Below are 15,358 nucleotides of genomic sequence, written 5' to 3' on the forward strand. Positions count from 1 at the left end.
CCTTGATATAAACTGTAATTTTGGCTGCATTACTCAATAGGTGGTTGATCACCACACTTACAGGGCTCAACAAAAGCTCAAGGTTTAAGTATGAGGCCCAAAATCTTGGAAGGGAAAGTTGTTCTATTCTGGAAGATTGCACTGGACAGAGTCTCAGTGAAATCCTTTTCAGAGTATCCAAAATGTGGAGACCATGCAACTGTTTTCAAGATGGTAAAGAAACTGACTTACTATAAAAATAATAACTTTACGAAGAAATATAGGCAGCTGTCTGAGAGAATGAGGGAAGGTAAATAGCTCTAAGGATGAGGAAACAAATTTATTAAAAGTCTAGGTTCTGGAAGGAGAGGTAGTTAGGAGTTTCCTGCAAAGGCTGTGATTAGCCATTATCAACTACAAATTACTGGGCCAGCTTTGCCAGCAGGCATTTGAAATTGTATTCTATTCAGTAGTGTAAAGATGGTTTAATGTAAGAAAATCAATGCACATAATATACCATATCAATAGGTAAAGCCAGATTTGTAAGATTTTAATAGTTTGCTAAAAGACAGTTGCTAAAAGTAATTTACTATTTTTTAAAATATAACAAAAATAATAGACTCTTTCACAATATAATAAAGAACAACTAAGATTATGCCAAGCAGTGCTGACAAGAGTATGATGAAACAGGCACTTTCATTAATTGTTTGTGTCAAGGTAAACTGGTTCAAGAACTTTGAAAAATAATTGAATCTATATATTTCATGAGACAGATTTTTAAAACTTTGACACATTAATTCAAATTTTGTCATTCTTTCTTTAAAAAAAATCCAAAATGACGATAAAACCTCCAAGCACAGAGATATTAGTTTGAGAATTATTTATTAAAATAAAGAAAATTGAAAGTAACTATGAGAGATATCCAAAATATCTGAGTGTGCATGCCTTACGTTTATACAAAAGTTTTGCATGCATATCCTTTACATATCCAGTTATTTATGTGTAAATTATACACATGTACTCGTGTGTTAATATATTACATGATAATATATATTATATAGGCATACACACAAGAGAAATTGAAAACAGATGAATTAAAATGTTATTATCAATAATATTTTTAGTTAGGACATAGTGATTGACCATACCTTCTATTTTTGAAAATGTTGATTTAATATTATCTGTTGCAGCAATTCCATGGTCTTCATTTAAGACTACTATTTTTAATACTTTTTAAAAGTCAAGCTTACTTTAACAAAATTTACACAGAGTCAAATACATCCTTTTAAAGAATACAGTTTAATGAGTTTTGACAAATGTATGTAGTTCTCTAACCAGTACCACAATCAAGATAAAGAATATTTCCCTAACCTCAAGAAGTCTCCCTGTTCCTCTTTTCAATCAATTTCCTGCCCCGAGCCCCACTCCTGGCAAGTAGTGACCCGATTTCTCTCCCTATAGTTTTTTCCCTTTAGTTTTTACAAATCTAACAAAAATAATGAAAAGAGTCTTCTCCATATAATAAAGAGCAACTAAGATTATGCCAATCAGTGCTGATGAGAACCAGAACTTTTTCTTTTCCAGAGAGTCTTCTACATTGTACCATTTTTGTATCTGGCTTCTTTCATGTTACATAATGCTTTTGAGGTCTAAACATCCTGTTGAATTGATCGGTAGTTCATTTCTGTTTTATTTATGGGTAGTATTTCTTACATAGACATACAACAATTTATTCGTTCATCAGTTGATGGATATTCTGGTTGTTTGCAGTTTTGGGCTATTATGAATATAACTGCTCTAAACAATTGTATACAGTATCTGTGGGAATATATGTTTTAATTCTCTTGTGTAAATCCTAAGAGTGATATTTCTGGCTCATATGGTAAGTGCATGTTTTCTAAAGTGGGCAAACCATTGTGTATCACCACGAGCAGTGAATGAGTATCCTTGTCTTCCACATCCTCACTAGCACTTTATATGTCCATTAAAAGTTTTTTTTTTTTTTTTTTGGTCATTCTAGTAAGTCTGTGTTATGGGCTGAATGGTATCCCTCCAAAATTCATATGTTGAAGTCCTAACACCCAGTACCTCAGAGTGTGATCTTATTTGGTGATAGGGTCTTTACAGAGGTAATCAAGTTAAAATGAAGTTATTAGTGAGAGTCCTAATCCAAAATGACTAGTCTTCTCATAAGAAGAGAAGATTAGGGAAGCATGTAGAAGAAATAAGTGAAGCAGAGATGGTTCCTGGGGAGATGTAAGCCACCAGAGAAAAGTACCCAGGAAGTGATGAAGGAGGAAGATGAAATGGCAAAACCTAAATCTGTGGTTATGCCACCAGGCACTCCTAAAAGGCACTCACACCTGTAATCCCAGCACTTTGGTAGGCTAAGGTGAGAGGATTGCTTGAGGCCAGGAGTTCAAGAGCAACACCCTGGGCAACATAGCAAGACCCCATCACTTAAAAATAAAAAACGCCAGTGCATGGCGCATGGTGGTGTGCACCAGTAGACCCAGCTACTTCAAAGGCTGAGTTGGGAAGATCATATGAGCCCAGGAGTTCAAGGTTACGTTAAGCCACTCACACCACAGCAGTCCAGCCTGGGTAACAGAGAGAGGTCTTTTCTCAAAAGAAAATGCAGTTACATTGTGCATGTCGATGCTGGCAAGTCAGCCACTGGAGGACAAATAGTGTATTTGACTGAAATGGGTGAAAACAGGGCACTTGAAATGTATGAAAAAGAAGTTTAAAGAAAAATAAAACAGAGAAACTTGGTACTTGTCTTGAATCTTGGACACAAGTTAGGAAAATTGAGACAAGGATAAAACAATAGAAGCAGGTTTTGCCTATTTTGAAACTGAAAGAAAGTATTTTATAGTTCTAGATGCCTTTGGTCACAGGAGCTTCATCCCAAATACGATTGGTGGTGTCTCTCAAGCTGATTTGGCTGTGCTGGTAATCTCAGCCAGGAGAAGAGAGCTTGAAATTGGATTTGATAAAAGGACAAACAAGAGAATGTGCAATGTTGGCAAAGACAGCAAGTGTGAAACACTTAATTCTGTTTATTAATAAGATGAATGATCCAACAGCAAATTGGAGCAATGAGAGATATGAAGAATATAAAGAAAAACTAGTGCCATTTTGAAAAAAGTTGGCTTCAATTCCAAAAACTGCCTGCTCAGGACTAACTGCAGAAAATTTCAAAGAGCGATTGAATTTCTGTACTTAGTACATAGGATTACCATTTATTCTATATCTAGGTAATTTGTCAGACTTCAGTAGATCAGTTGCTATACCAGTCAGGCTGCCAATTTTGGATAAGTACAAGGATATGGGCACTGTTGTCCTGGGAAAGCTGGAATCAGGCAGTCTGTTTGTAAAGGCCAGCAGCTTGTGATGATGCCAAAAAAGCACAATGTGGAAGGTCTTGGAACACTTTCCAATGTTATAGAAGCTGATACTGTAGTCCCAGGTGAAAAGCTCAAAATCAGACTGAAAGGAGTTGAAGAAGAGGAAGTTCTTCCAGGATTCATACTTTGTGATGTTAATAATCTTTGTCATTCTGGAGGCACATTTGGTGCTTAGATAGTGATTACAGAGCATAGATCTATCATCTGCCCAGAATTTAATTCAGTGCTGCAAATTCACACCTGTATTGAGGAAGTTAAAATAACAGCCTTAATCAGATTGGTAGATAGAAAGTGAGACTCAACCCTGTTTTGTGAAGCAAGATCAAGTATGCACTGCTCATTTAAGGGGAGCAGGAACCATCTGCCTTAAGATCTTTAAAGACTTCCTCAGATGGGTCACTTTACCTTAACAGATGAGGGCAAGACTTGCGATTGGAAAAGTTCTAGAACTGGTTCCAGAGAATAACTAAGCATTTTCTTGATGATCTTGCGTAATACTATGAGAAAAATTGACTGCAAAAAGCCTATTACGTATTACCTTCTCTAATTTTCTGCCCATTGGTTAACCTCTCCCCATATTCGCAAAGTGAAAATTCACAGCAAAAGTCCACATTATGTCACTTTCTTATATTGAGAGCTCTGCTACACCACCATTGAATTTTAAAAATATTTTCCCTCTTTTTCATACTCTGCTTCCTTGGATGGATTTGGCAATAGCTTTGTAAGTCATGTGGACATAATTGCCTATAATAATAAAAACCCTATAGCAATTTGTTTTTCATTTTCTCCTTAGGCATACTTAATATTTTTCCCCCAGGCAGATCATTCGGAGTGTGCAAGGGTGTGTGCATATGTTAGAAAGACAACTACCATTTTAATAAAGTATTCAAATTGAAAAAAAAGAAGAGAAGGTTGATTAGGACATAAACAGTTACAGAGGGACAACCTTGTGAAGACACAGGGAGGAGATGGCCATCAATAAGCCAAGGGGAGAAACCTCAGAAAAGAGCCAACCATATCAACACGTTGATCTGTTCTTCCAGCCTCCAGAATTGTGAGAAAATAAATTTCTGTTGCCAAACACACCCAGTCTGTGGTACTTTGCTATGGCAGCCCAAATAAACTAGAACAGTGTAAAAAAAAAAGATATTTTATTGAGTTTTATTTAAATATCCTTAATGATTAATATTATTTTTGTGTTCATTTTGCCATCTGTATCTCTTCTATAGTAAACTGTTCAAATCTTTTGTCCATTTTTTAAATTGAGTTTTTTGTCTTCTTACTACTGATTTCTAAGTGTTCTTTACGTATTCTGGATACCGGTCCTTTATTAGATATGTGCTTTACAAATATTTACTTCATATTTGTGGCCTGTCTTCTTAATAGTGTCTTTTGAAAGAGAAAGTTTTAAATTTTGATTAAGTTGAATTTATTATTTTTTCATTTTTAGTTTATGCTTTTCATTGACGTTTTTATTTTGATTTTTTACAACTTTATTGAGATACAATTGATGCAAAATAAACTGTACACATTTTAATTGTACAATTTGATAATTTGTGACGTGTATACATCTTTGAAAGAATTACCACCGTTAAAATGATAGACATTTCTATCACTGCCTTCAAAATAAAGTTTCCTCTTGTCCTTGTGTGAAGGAACTATCCCTTCCTTCAACCCACTCCCAGGCAATTAATGAAATTCTTTGTCACTATAAATTAGTTTGAATATTCTAGAATTTATATGAATTAAATCACATAGTACATACTTTTTTTGCTTAGCTTCTTTCATTCAGATAAGTGATTCTGAGATTTATCCATGTTGATGTACATATCAATAATTCATTCCTTTTATTCTATTCATTATCATAAATTGTTAATCAATTTACCTTGGCTGACATTTTAATGCTTGTCATACTTGAAAAATTTACTACACAAAGACAGTGGCTGAAAGGGAATGCAATATTGACCTCACTTACTGAATTGCCCTACTAGTTTTTCAAATCCTCCACCACAAAACAAAGACAATTGGTTTTGTTAAAATCTCAATTTGCCCCCATGCCAGGCTGTTGACATTATGAATTAAATAGATAATATAAGTATGTTACATCCAGCTGTAGCTCTTTATTGAAATTTTTTAAATTAAAATATTATTAAGTGGGTTACAAAATTCTGCTTCAGTTTTAAGCACATAGAGGAGAGATTTTACAAGTGACACATTTAGATTTTGGGCATTAAAATCACTTAATATGAATACATTTCAAAGCAATCTATTTTTAAATGTTCTCTCCTTTGTGCAATTTTCTTCCAAATAGTAGCAGCTACTTCTTCGTTTATTGGTAAAATATCTTGAAGTTAAATATTTAGTGTTTGTTTTTCTGAAATTTCTGTCAGCTAGCAGAATATGGGCTTGAATTTGTCACTACAGAAATTAAAAACAAAATGAATGTGTGCCTTTTTGAAAAAAGAAAATGAACAATGCACCTTTATGTTTGCTTGGCAAATCTCTTAAGTACTTGGCACAAAATGACCAGAAAACCTCTTTAGAATATAAAAGATTTTTAAGGTAATTTCTTATTTATTTCATGACACAATATAGTATGACAACTATAATTTGAGGATCTCTTAATATACATAAAATTAACAACACCAATAACATTCTGTAGCACTTTATGCATGTCTATTTTCAACTTCTGTGCCAAAAGACTAATAATCCAATAAATTAATTTCAAATGTGCTATTGCACCTGTAATGTTACGTAAAACAGTTTTGTAAAGGAAACTTAAACCAGATATATCAAGAGTGATTACATTTATATGGTTTCCTGTAATGTAATTTTTACTTTGATAATATATCTTCTTCAGTACCTTTAAATAGCTAAGAAAAGGCTGTTTCATTATTAAAACAGAATCCAGAAAATACCATAAGCTGAGATACTATTTTTAATTGTAATTTCAGCCAACACTATAGCAAACTTCCCACATAATACTCATTTTTAAAATTCTTTAACAATGTTTTCTATGAATATTCCAACACTAATTAAGGAAAAAAATTGACCACATTATTTTCTCCTTATTTCAGTCATTTTAAAAAAATCCCGACATGACAGTGAATGATGTGCTTTCTTAATGATCCTATATTTTGTCTTCGTTATTAAGTACAAAACCCAGAAGAAGGTTATAAACTTTATCTTCAAATTGGTGTAATTTTGTAAATACACAGTTGGATTTTACATGATTATAAATACTGTTGGGAAAATGTAGAAGTATGTCTTGTATCTTTATAGTATAGATGCTTTTTTAAAAAAAAATTCTGACTCATTGTGATGGCTTCATTCTATTACTCAGTACTTTGAGGCATAATAAGTACCCAATACACATAGAGGTTTATTGTGGTAGTAGATATAATATAAATCCATCTTTCAGGCAGTCTTCTTTAAAAGTTAGATTTTTTTTAAGCTAAAGTTTTGTTAGTTTTTATTAGATCATTGTTGGTGATTATGTCTGAAATGAGTGGTGAAGAGCTTATACTAGGAGAGAATTGTCAGTCTTGCCATTAATAGTTGACCACAAATCTAGACCTTCAATAGTGGAGAAAGGTACATTCATTCACTGGCATCCTATTGAACCAATAAAACAATAGGTATGTTGCTACATAGAGATATGTGTAAAATAAAGTGCTAATTTATAAAATTTTACAGTCACCATAGAAGAAACTACCTAAAAAAAGACAGGAATAGAATACAGAAAAATAAAAAGAGTTCTACAAGGGTGTTCAGATTAAAGATAATTTGCTTTCCTTTAGTAGCCAGAATGTTTATATTGTTTTTATTTTATTGTTTAGAATTATAAGAAAACACATTTGTATCAAATTTATTTCTTTTTATCCCTACAAAAATGTTAGAATTTGTGTGAAAGTTAATTTAGTCTCTATATACAAGTGCTAACTTCTGTACTCTGACAAATATGAATTATATAATTTCTTTCAATTATTACTAATTTGATGGGGAAGATAATTTATCTTGCATTTTTTGGATTTCTGTGAATTTTTGTGAAGTGTTCACAAATTGTCCATTTCATCATTTATTAATTACTAGGTTATGAGAGGCTTTCTTTGATCACTCTGTACCACATAATTACTTCATCCTTCATGCCAGTGCCTGCCTTAGCTTTTTATTTTCCATAGTACTTACCTGTCTTATATTATGTGTTTATTTTTTAATGTATTCTTCTATTTTCTTCAGTGCTGTCAACATTGAATAATAGCTGCCATAGATTAGACAGCTGACAAATCACTGTTGAATGAATAATAAATGTCCTTACATATTTTTCTAATAGTGTTGCTATTTTGTGTATTAATCTGAAAGATCTCTTTCTATATTAGAGAGACAACATTTAAGCATATGTTACAAATATATTTTTCAATTTGTAATAGACTTTATTTTTTATTCTTTTAATTTATTATTTATTAATTGTTTGATAAAAAAGAAGTCTAATACAGTTATCTACTTAAATGCATTATTTTTATGGTTTCTGTATTTGATGTTTTGCCTGGGAATACTTTCCTCTCCCTCCTTCCTCTCTCCCTTCCTCCCCTTCCTTCCTCTCTCCCTCCCTCCATTCCTCCCTCATTTCCTCCCCTACTTCCTCCCTCCCTTCCTCCCCAACTCCCTACCTCCCTCTCTATTTTGTACTCCCTTCCTCTGTGTGTGTGTGTGTGTGTACGGGTGTGTTTCAGCCATGGAACTTAGTGTGGCATAGGTGAAATATAAAGACCTAATTTATGTTCAACATGGAGACTTGGAGACATGGAGACTTCACTTCACCAGCATCACTTGCTATTTAAGTAGTCTTTGAAATGCTGCCTTTATGGTATGCTAAGAAGTCATATAGATTTGGTTCTGTTTCTCTACTCTTCCATGAAGCTATCTATTTGTAGCAGCAGTTTCATTCTTGCTTAATGTGGTTTTGCTGTATTTTTGAATATTTCATGGATAAATTCCCCTTCCATTTTTTCAAAATAATATTTTGAATGTTCTTTTTACTTTTATTATTTCTGATGAGCTTTGGAATCCTTTCTTTTGTGAAAATATACATATTAATGAGAATAAATTTTGTATGCCTGAAATAGAAATTTGAGCATTTGGCAGAGATTGCACTCTGTGCCCTTAAGCTTTTAGACTAGCGACCACCCTCTGTTGCTACCCCTAAGAACCATGTTAGGAACGAATCACTGTAAGCTCATTCTCTAATACATGACATATTCTATGGGTTTTTTTTAGTGCATTTGTTTTTTAAACTGATAAACTTTCAGGATTCAGCGAGAGGTTTTTAAATTGAGATTTTAATATTTTTAGTAGCTGCCTGTTCTTATTTTTTAAATGAAGGATTTTGAAAACTCTTTTTCTTTTTGCTCCATTTGAAATAAACTACAGTTGATGGCCAAGCAAAAGGCACAGGTGTGAGGATGGTGTGTGCTTGTGGAAAAGCTTTGGGATGCCTGGTCTTCTGGCTGGGTAAGAAGCACTGGGTGCTTCTTATACCCCCAAAGCAGATCCCTAACTCTGCTCCCAGATGAAGGCTTTCATGCTAAATGCAACAGTCAGGAATGGTTACAAGGGATATAGTACAACCAACCACTAACTTATTACTCTAGACATGCAAAAAAACTAGTCCCAATAATCTCTGGCAAATTTCATCCACAGTATGTTGTCTTGCTTTCATTTTTAAGGTTTAATGTTAAAACTACAGGAGCACACATTAGAGAGTGTTCTTGCTGAATTAGCTGACCAGGGAAAGGGGATAACAATATGTCCCTGTCTAAGTGGCTTTAAGGTATCTGTATTCAAAGTCTTCAAATCTTTTGACCTTTCAAAAGGACAGCCTTGCCATTGGTCAGTGTATCTTGTCATTTACTATGACATGGTGGTTTCTTGTGTTTGGATCTCTCTTTGAGACAGAGATTTACAAATATGATTACACAACTTTCAAAATTCTGTCAACAGTTTTGTCTTAGGTTGAGCTACTGGCCCCTGAAGCTCTAAGTGACATTCTGAAATTTGTTAATCAAATGAGCCTATGGTTTGCGGCTTTGATTTCTCACACTTGCCAAGTGGACCTAAAGCGCTTTGCCATAAGGGGTTTTTAAAAAGTCTTACAAAGTCATCCTTTTCTGGCTTTCCTTCTATGCAAAAGCCTGAGAGAGAAAGCAATGGCAGTACAAATAAATGAAATTTAATAGATTGTTTTAATTTAAGAGCAACAATTCCTCTGGAAATTAATCATATTGGAGTGAATGTGAGCTAGGAGAGCAGCAGGACTTAACTTCCCAGTCCTGAAAGGATCAAGTTAAAATATGTCTGGAACCAGCAGATGGCGCCAAAAGCAACCGCTAGTTGCTCTCATTGCTCATTAACATAAGACACTCCCACCAAAGCCATGACAATTTACATTTGTCATGTAAATAACCCAGCATGATGGCAATGATCCAGAAATTACTAGCCCCTTTTCTAGAGACTTCTGAATGATCAGCTTCTTAATTTGCATGTAATTAAAAGTGAATGTAAATGCTGCTAACCAATAGCTCACAAGTGCTGACTCTGGGTCACTACCTGTGGGTTGACTCTGCTCTGCAAGGAGCAGCTCCTGTTCAATAAAAGTTGCTGTCTAGGCTGGGCATGGTGGCTTACCCCTGTAATCCCAGCACGTTGGGAGGCCGAGGAGCGCAGATCACGAGGTCAAGAGATGAAGACCAGCCCGGTCAACATGGTGAAACCCTGTCTCTACTAAAGATACAAAAAAATTAACTGGGTGTGGTGGAGGGCACCTGTAATCCCAGCTACTTGGGAGGCTGAGGCAGGAGAATCACTTGAACCTGGGAGGCGGAGGTTGCAGTAAGCTGAGATCATGCCATTATGTGCCAGCCTGGGCAACAAGAGTGAAACTTCATCTCAAAAAAAAAAAACTTAAAAATCATCTGGGCATGGTGGCACGTGCCTGTAATCCCAACCGCCCAGGAGGCTGAGGCAGGAGAATTGCTTGAACCAGGGAGTCGGAGGTTGCAGTGAGCCAAGATCGCACCACTGCACTCCAGCCTGGTGACAGAGCAAGACTATCTCAAAAATAACAACGTTGCTGTCTAACACCACTGGCTGGCTCTTAAATTTTTCCTAGGTGAAGCCAAGAACCCTCATGGGTTAAGCCCCAATTTCAGGGCTTGCTTGTCCACCTGCATCAAATGGACTAGTTTTTAGTAGGCACTCATTTTATTACTTTCAGCTTTGGGAGATCATTTTTCATAACTCTCTCAATGGTTACCATTCCGTCTTTGCAGACATAGTTTGGTCAGCTCAGCAGAGCTAACTTTATCCTTCAGGGTTTCCTGTGGTAGCCTGCTGGCTGAGCTAACTGTGGTTCATAGGGAACAAAAGACCTAGCTTTGCAGGTGGGGGTTTTAAAGTTTAGGTTCCAAAAAAATTAGGGCAAATGCTTGACTTTGTTTCTCATTGTTTTCTTTCTATCATCCTTGAGGATAATAGATAGATAAACAATTTGATTTAATGTCTTTGCAATGAACACCTTCCTTTGAATGATTTCTATTATTCGGTCTTAATTTGTGGTTTATTGGAAAGTCTTGGTTCTGTTATGGTGGTCTACATAACCCAGCTCAGATAATAAAACAGAATGGTTTCCTGAATTCAGTGGAAGAACAAATGCTTAAGAGATGTTCAAATATAAAATAATAAAGAAAAAACTATTACTAAATTAAAAAGTCAACATTTAATTTTTTAAAAATCCAACTTTTAACAGCTCAGTCACTAAGTTGATGAATATTAATTGGCTACAAATTATTTTGTGGGTTTGATTTAAAAAACCAAAGGACAGAAAGAGATATCGAGCAACTTAATTCATCCGTCCATCTTCAGTCAGTTCCACAATTAACTTTCTAGAGTCAGAAGAAATACTTTCTATTATTTATTGCAAATTACCTCAGATACTCCATGAAAGTAGGTGGAATGTAAAATGTTCCACATGCATTGTATTACGCATTTTATCACTTCATTTAAAACCCAAGTCAGACAGGGCACTTTGGCTCACACCTATAATCCCAGCACTTTGGGAGGCCGAGACAGGTGGATCATGAGGTCAGGAGTTCAAACCAGCCTGGCCACGATGGTAAAACCCTGTCTCTACTAAAAATACAAAAATTAGCCAGGTGTGATGGTGGGTGCCTATAATCCCAGCTACTCGGGAGGCTGAGGCAGAGAATTGCTTGAACCTGGGAGGTGGAGGTTGCAGTGAACTGAGATCGCACCACTCCACTCCAGCCTGGGCGACACAGTGAGACTCCATCTCAAAAAACAAAAACAAACTCAAGTCAGATCAAATAACCCCCATGCTCATACCCTTCAAGGACTTTCCATATTTCTCAGATGGAAAGCCAACAGCCTTAGAGTGACAGGTGTGCGCCAGGGCCACCTGACTTGTCTCTTCTCTATCTTAGCTCTCCTACTCCTCCTACACTCCTCTTTGACCACATTGGTCACCTCACTCTTCCTGGAACCCACCCAAGCATGCTCCTGCCACAAGACCTTTGCACTAACTGTCCCCGTTGTCCAAAGATCTCTTCCTGCAAATGCCCCACGTTGTTTTCTCCCTCTCTTTGTTTGAGTCTTGGATCTACCATCACTTTTTTAGAGAGATGTCCCATAACCATCCTGGAACCATGTAAAATGACACCCCTGGTACCATGTCCCTGCCACACACACCCGTGTTTTGGTTTTTCTTTTCATGATGGCACATACCAAGATTAAGCATGATTTAGTATTTACTTATTTATTTGTTTACTGATGGACTCTTCTACAGGAACATAAATTCAGTGATGGAAGGATTTTGTTTTCTTCCCTGTTGTATCTCCAATGTCTGAAACAGTATCTAGTATGCTCAGTATTAAATTAATATTTGTTAAAAACTTTGTGAGGCGGAGAAAACTGAATACTATGTGATCTCACTTATGTGAAATCTTAAAAAGTCAAACCCATAGAAACAGATAATATAATAGTGGTTAGCAGGGATCAGGGGTGAGAGATGTCAGTGGAAGGGTACGGACTTTCAGTCAAAAGATGAATAAGTTCTGGGGACTGAAAGTATGATATGTTGTCCATAGTTAGCAATACTGTGTCATATACTTGAAAGTTGCTAAGAGAATAAATCTTAAGAGTTTTCACCACATGCACAAAAAAAGATAACTTTGTGAAATAAGGGATGTGTTAACTAACTTCATAGTGGTTTTGGTAATCATTTCACAATGTATATGTATATCAAATCATCACAGAATATACTTTAAACATATATAATTTAATTTCTCTATTATACCTCAACAAAACTGAAAAAAAAATTTTGCCCTCCTATTATATACAGTATTAACACAATTCTGGGCCCATAAAAATACCTTCATTATTATTATGATTATTATTATTATTTTTTTTGAGACAGAGTCTCACTCTGTTGCTGTTGCCCAGGCTGGAGTGCAGTGGCATGTTCTCAACTCACTGCAACCTCTGCCTCCTGAGTTCAAGCGATTCGCCTACCTCAGCCTTCTGAGTAGCTGGGACTACAGGTGTATACCACCACATCTGACTAATTTTTGTGTTTTTAATAGAGATGGGGTTTCACCATGTTGGCCAGGCTGGTCTCACCCTTCTGACTTCAGGTGATCCACATGCCTCTGCCTCCCGAAGTGCTGGGATTACAAGTGTAAACTACTGTGCCTGGCCCACTTTGTTAATATTAATTGAATAAATAATTAATGAAAAACATTTTCACCAAAAAAAAAAAAAACCACTTTGTGAAGTACTCAGATGTCACTATTGTTTGAAAATATGTTTATCTTGCTATATATGTTTTATATATGGCAAGGATGGATTATGATTTTAATTAAAAAATTGATTCAAATAAACAAACATACATGTTGCTGGGCTAGGCCATGTGATAGGGGATGCCAAGACGAATTCATTTTACTTCTGCTTACTACTTCATGGCCTCAGGAAAAGCATAAAACATTTGGCAGCAGCAGCAATCTCCAAGTAATTGATAGTTATGAATTATGTAGCCAAAGCAGAGGTAACAGCAAACCATTCTGGTTGTTTTTCACATAGACCTGATTGTTGTAAGTAGAAATGAGAAATTGATACAACAAGAATGGAAATAGCATGTATATGCTATATTAATTAGTTACTTAATGTTAACGTTTGCCTTTCCTAAATCCTAAATCTGTTCTCACACTGCTAATAAAGACATACCCGAGACTGGGTAATTTATAAAGGAAAGTGGACTCACAGTTTCACATGGCTGAGGAGGCCTCAATACAAGTAATTTATAAAGGAAAATTCCACATGGACTCACAGTTCCACATGGCTGAGGAGGCCTCAATCATGGCAGAAGGCGAAGGAGGAGCAAAGGCATGTCTTACATGGCAGCAGGCAAAAGAACATGTGCAGGGGAACTGCCCTTTGTAAAACCATCATATTGCATGAGACTTATTCACTATCACAAGAACAGCACAGGAAAAACCCACCCCCATGATTCAATTACCTCCCACTGGGTCCCTCCACAACATGTGGGGATTATTGGAGCTATAATTCAGGATGAGATTTGGCTGGGGACACAGCCAAACCATATCAACTGATAGGAAAAAACTTCAAATAATTACAGTAGAAACAGATGATCAAAAACCATTTTTGCTGGTGCTGTGGCTTATACCTGTAATTCAACAACTTTAGGAGGCTAAGTTGGGAGGATTGGTTTGGTCCAGGAGTTCAAGACTGCAGTGAGCTCTGATTGTGCCATTACATCCAGCCTGAGTGACTGAGAGAGACCCTGTCTCTAAAACATCAAACAAGAAAAAAAAAAAAGAAAAGAAAAAAAGTTTGAACATTTATTCCTAAAGTTTTTTTGTACACTGACATCTTTGATGATGAGTTATGGACCTTCTCTCCAGAATAACAAACTGAAACACATAGTACATAAAAATCAAAACATGTGAGGGCATGGGGTGCAGGGGCTCGAGCCTGCAATCCAGCACTTTGGGAAACTGAGACAGGAAGATAGCATGAACCCAGCATTTTGAGATAAGCCTGGTCAACTTAGTGAGACCACGTCTCTACAAAAAAATTTAAAAAGTAGCCAAGTATGATTGTGCATTCTTGCAGTCCCAGCTACTTGAGAGGCCAAGGCTGGGGGATTGCTTGGGCCCAAGAGTTCGAGGCTGCAGTGAGCTATGATTGTGTCACTGCACTCATGGATGACAGAGCGAGAGTTCCATCTCTCAAACAGCATATGAGTGATTCTTCATGGACCCCTTTAAGTCCATTCATGGATCCTAGTTTGAATATTTCGGATGTAGAGAAATGGAGAAATATAACCAAGGAAAAAGCTAATATACTTACTGTGAATTCTACCTGAAGCCTGCTGACAAATTAAGAAAAAAAAAAGAAAGAAAAAAAAAAGGAAAGACAAATAATATAAAAGAAGGAAAGAAGTTATAGAAAAGTGAAAATTATCATGTACTTAGTCTATGCCTCACACTATGGTAGGTTTTTAAAATACATAACATCTCAAGAAATTCCCATCTCACTCATTTGAGGGAGCTGTTGTTATCCACAATTTATACACAGGAAACAAAGAGTAGAAATGGAATTTCAATCCAGGACTTGCTGGTTTCAAAAGGCTATAATCTTTTTAACCTCGTGATGAAAATAAGTGTACTGTTCATCAACGAGAAAAGACACATATTTTTCCTTGATGCTAAACTCTAAGAAAAAGAGACTGAAACTTTCTACAGGCTAGAAAGACAATGGTATTTTATGTTTTCTCCATCCTCCTTTTACCGAGCAGATTACAGTCATAAAACTTGGGAGTGTTATAAGTGTTTAAAAATATTTTCATTTGATAAAACTCTTCTAGGACTGGGAAG

The 15,358-nt window shown here is 35.9% G+C and overlaps 1 long non-coding RNA gene and 1 pseudogene across 1 annotated transcript in view; both read left to right on the forward strand.

Annotated features, from left to right (window-relative positions):
* The window catches only part of LOC135967113 (uncharacterized), a 574,461-nt gene that overhangs the window by 144,865 nt on the left and 414,238 nt on the right, over nucleotides 1–15,358 (forward strand). The window lies entirely within an intron of this gene.
* On the forward strand, nucleotides 91–3,972 carry LOC102142657 (eukaryotic peptide chain release factor GTP-binding subunit ERF3A pseudogene; annotated as a pseudogene).

Source organism: Macaca fascicularis, chromosome 14 (genome assembly GCF_037993035.2).
Source record: "Macaca fascicularis isolate 582-1 chromosome 14, T2T-MFA8v1.1".
Classification (NCBI taxonomy): domain Eukaryota; kingdom Metazoa; phylum Chordata; class Mammalia; order Primates; family Cercopithecidae; genus Macaca; species Macaca fascicularis.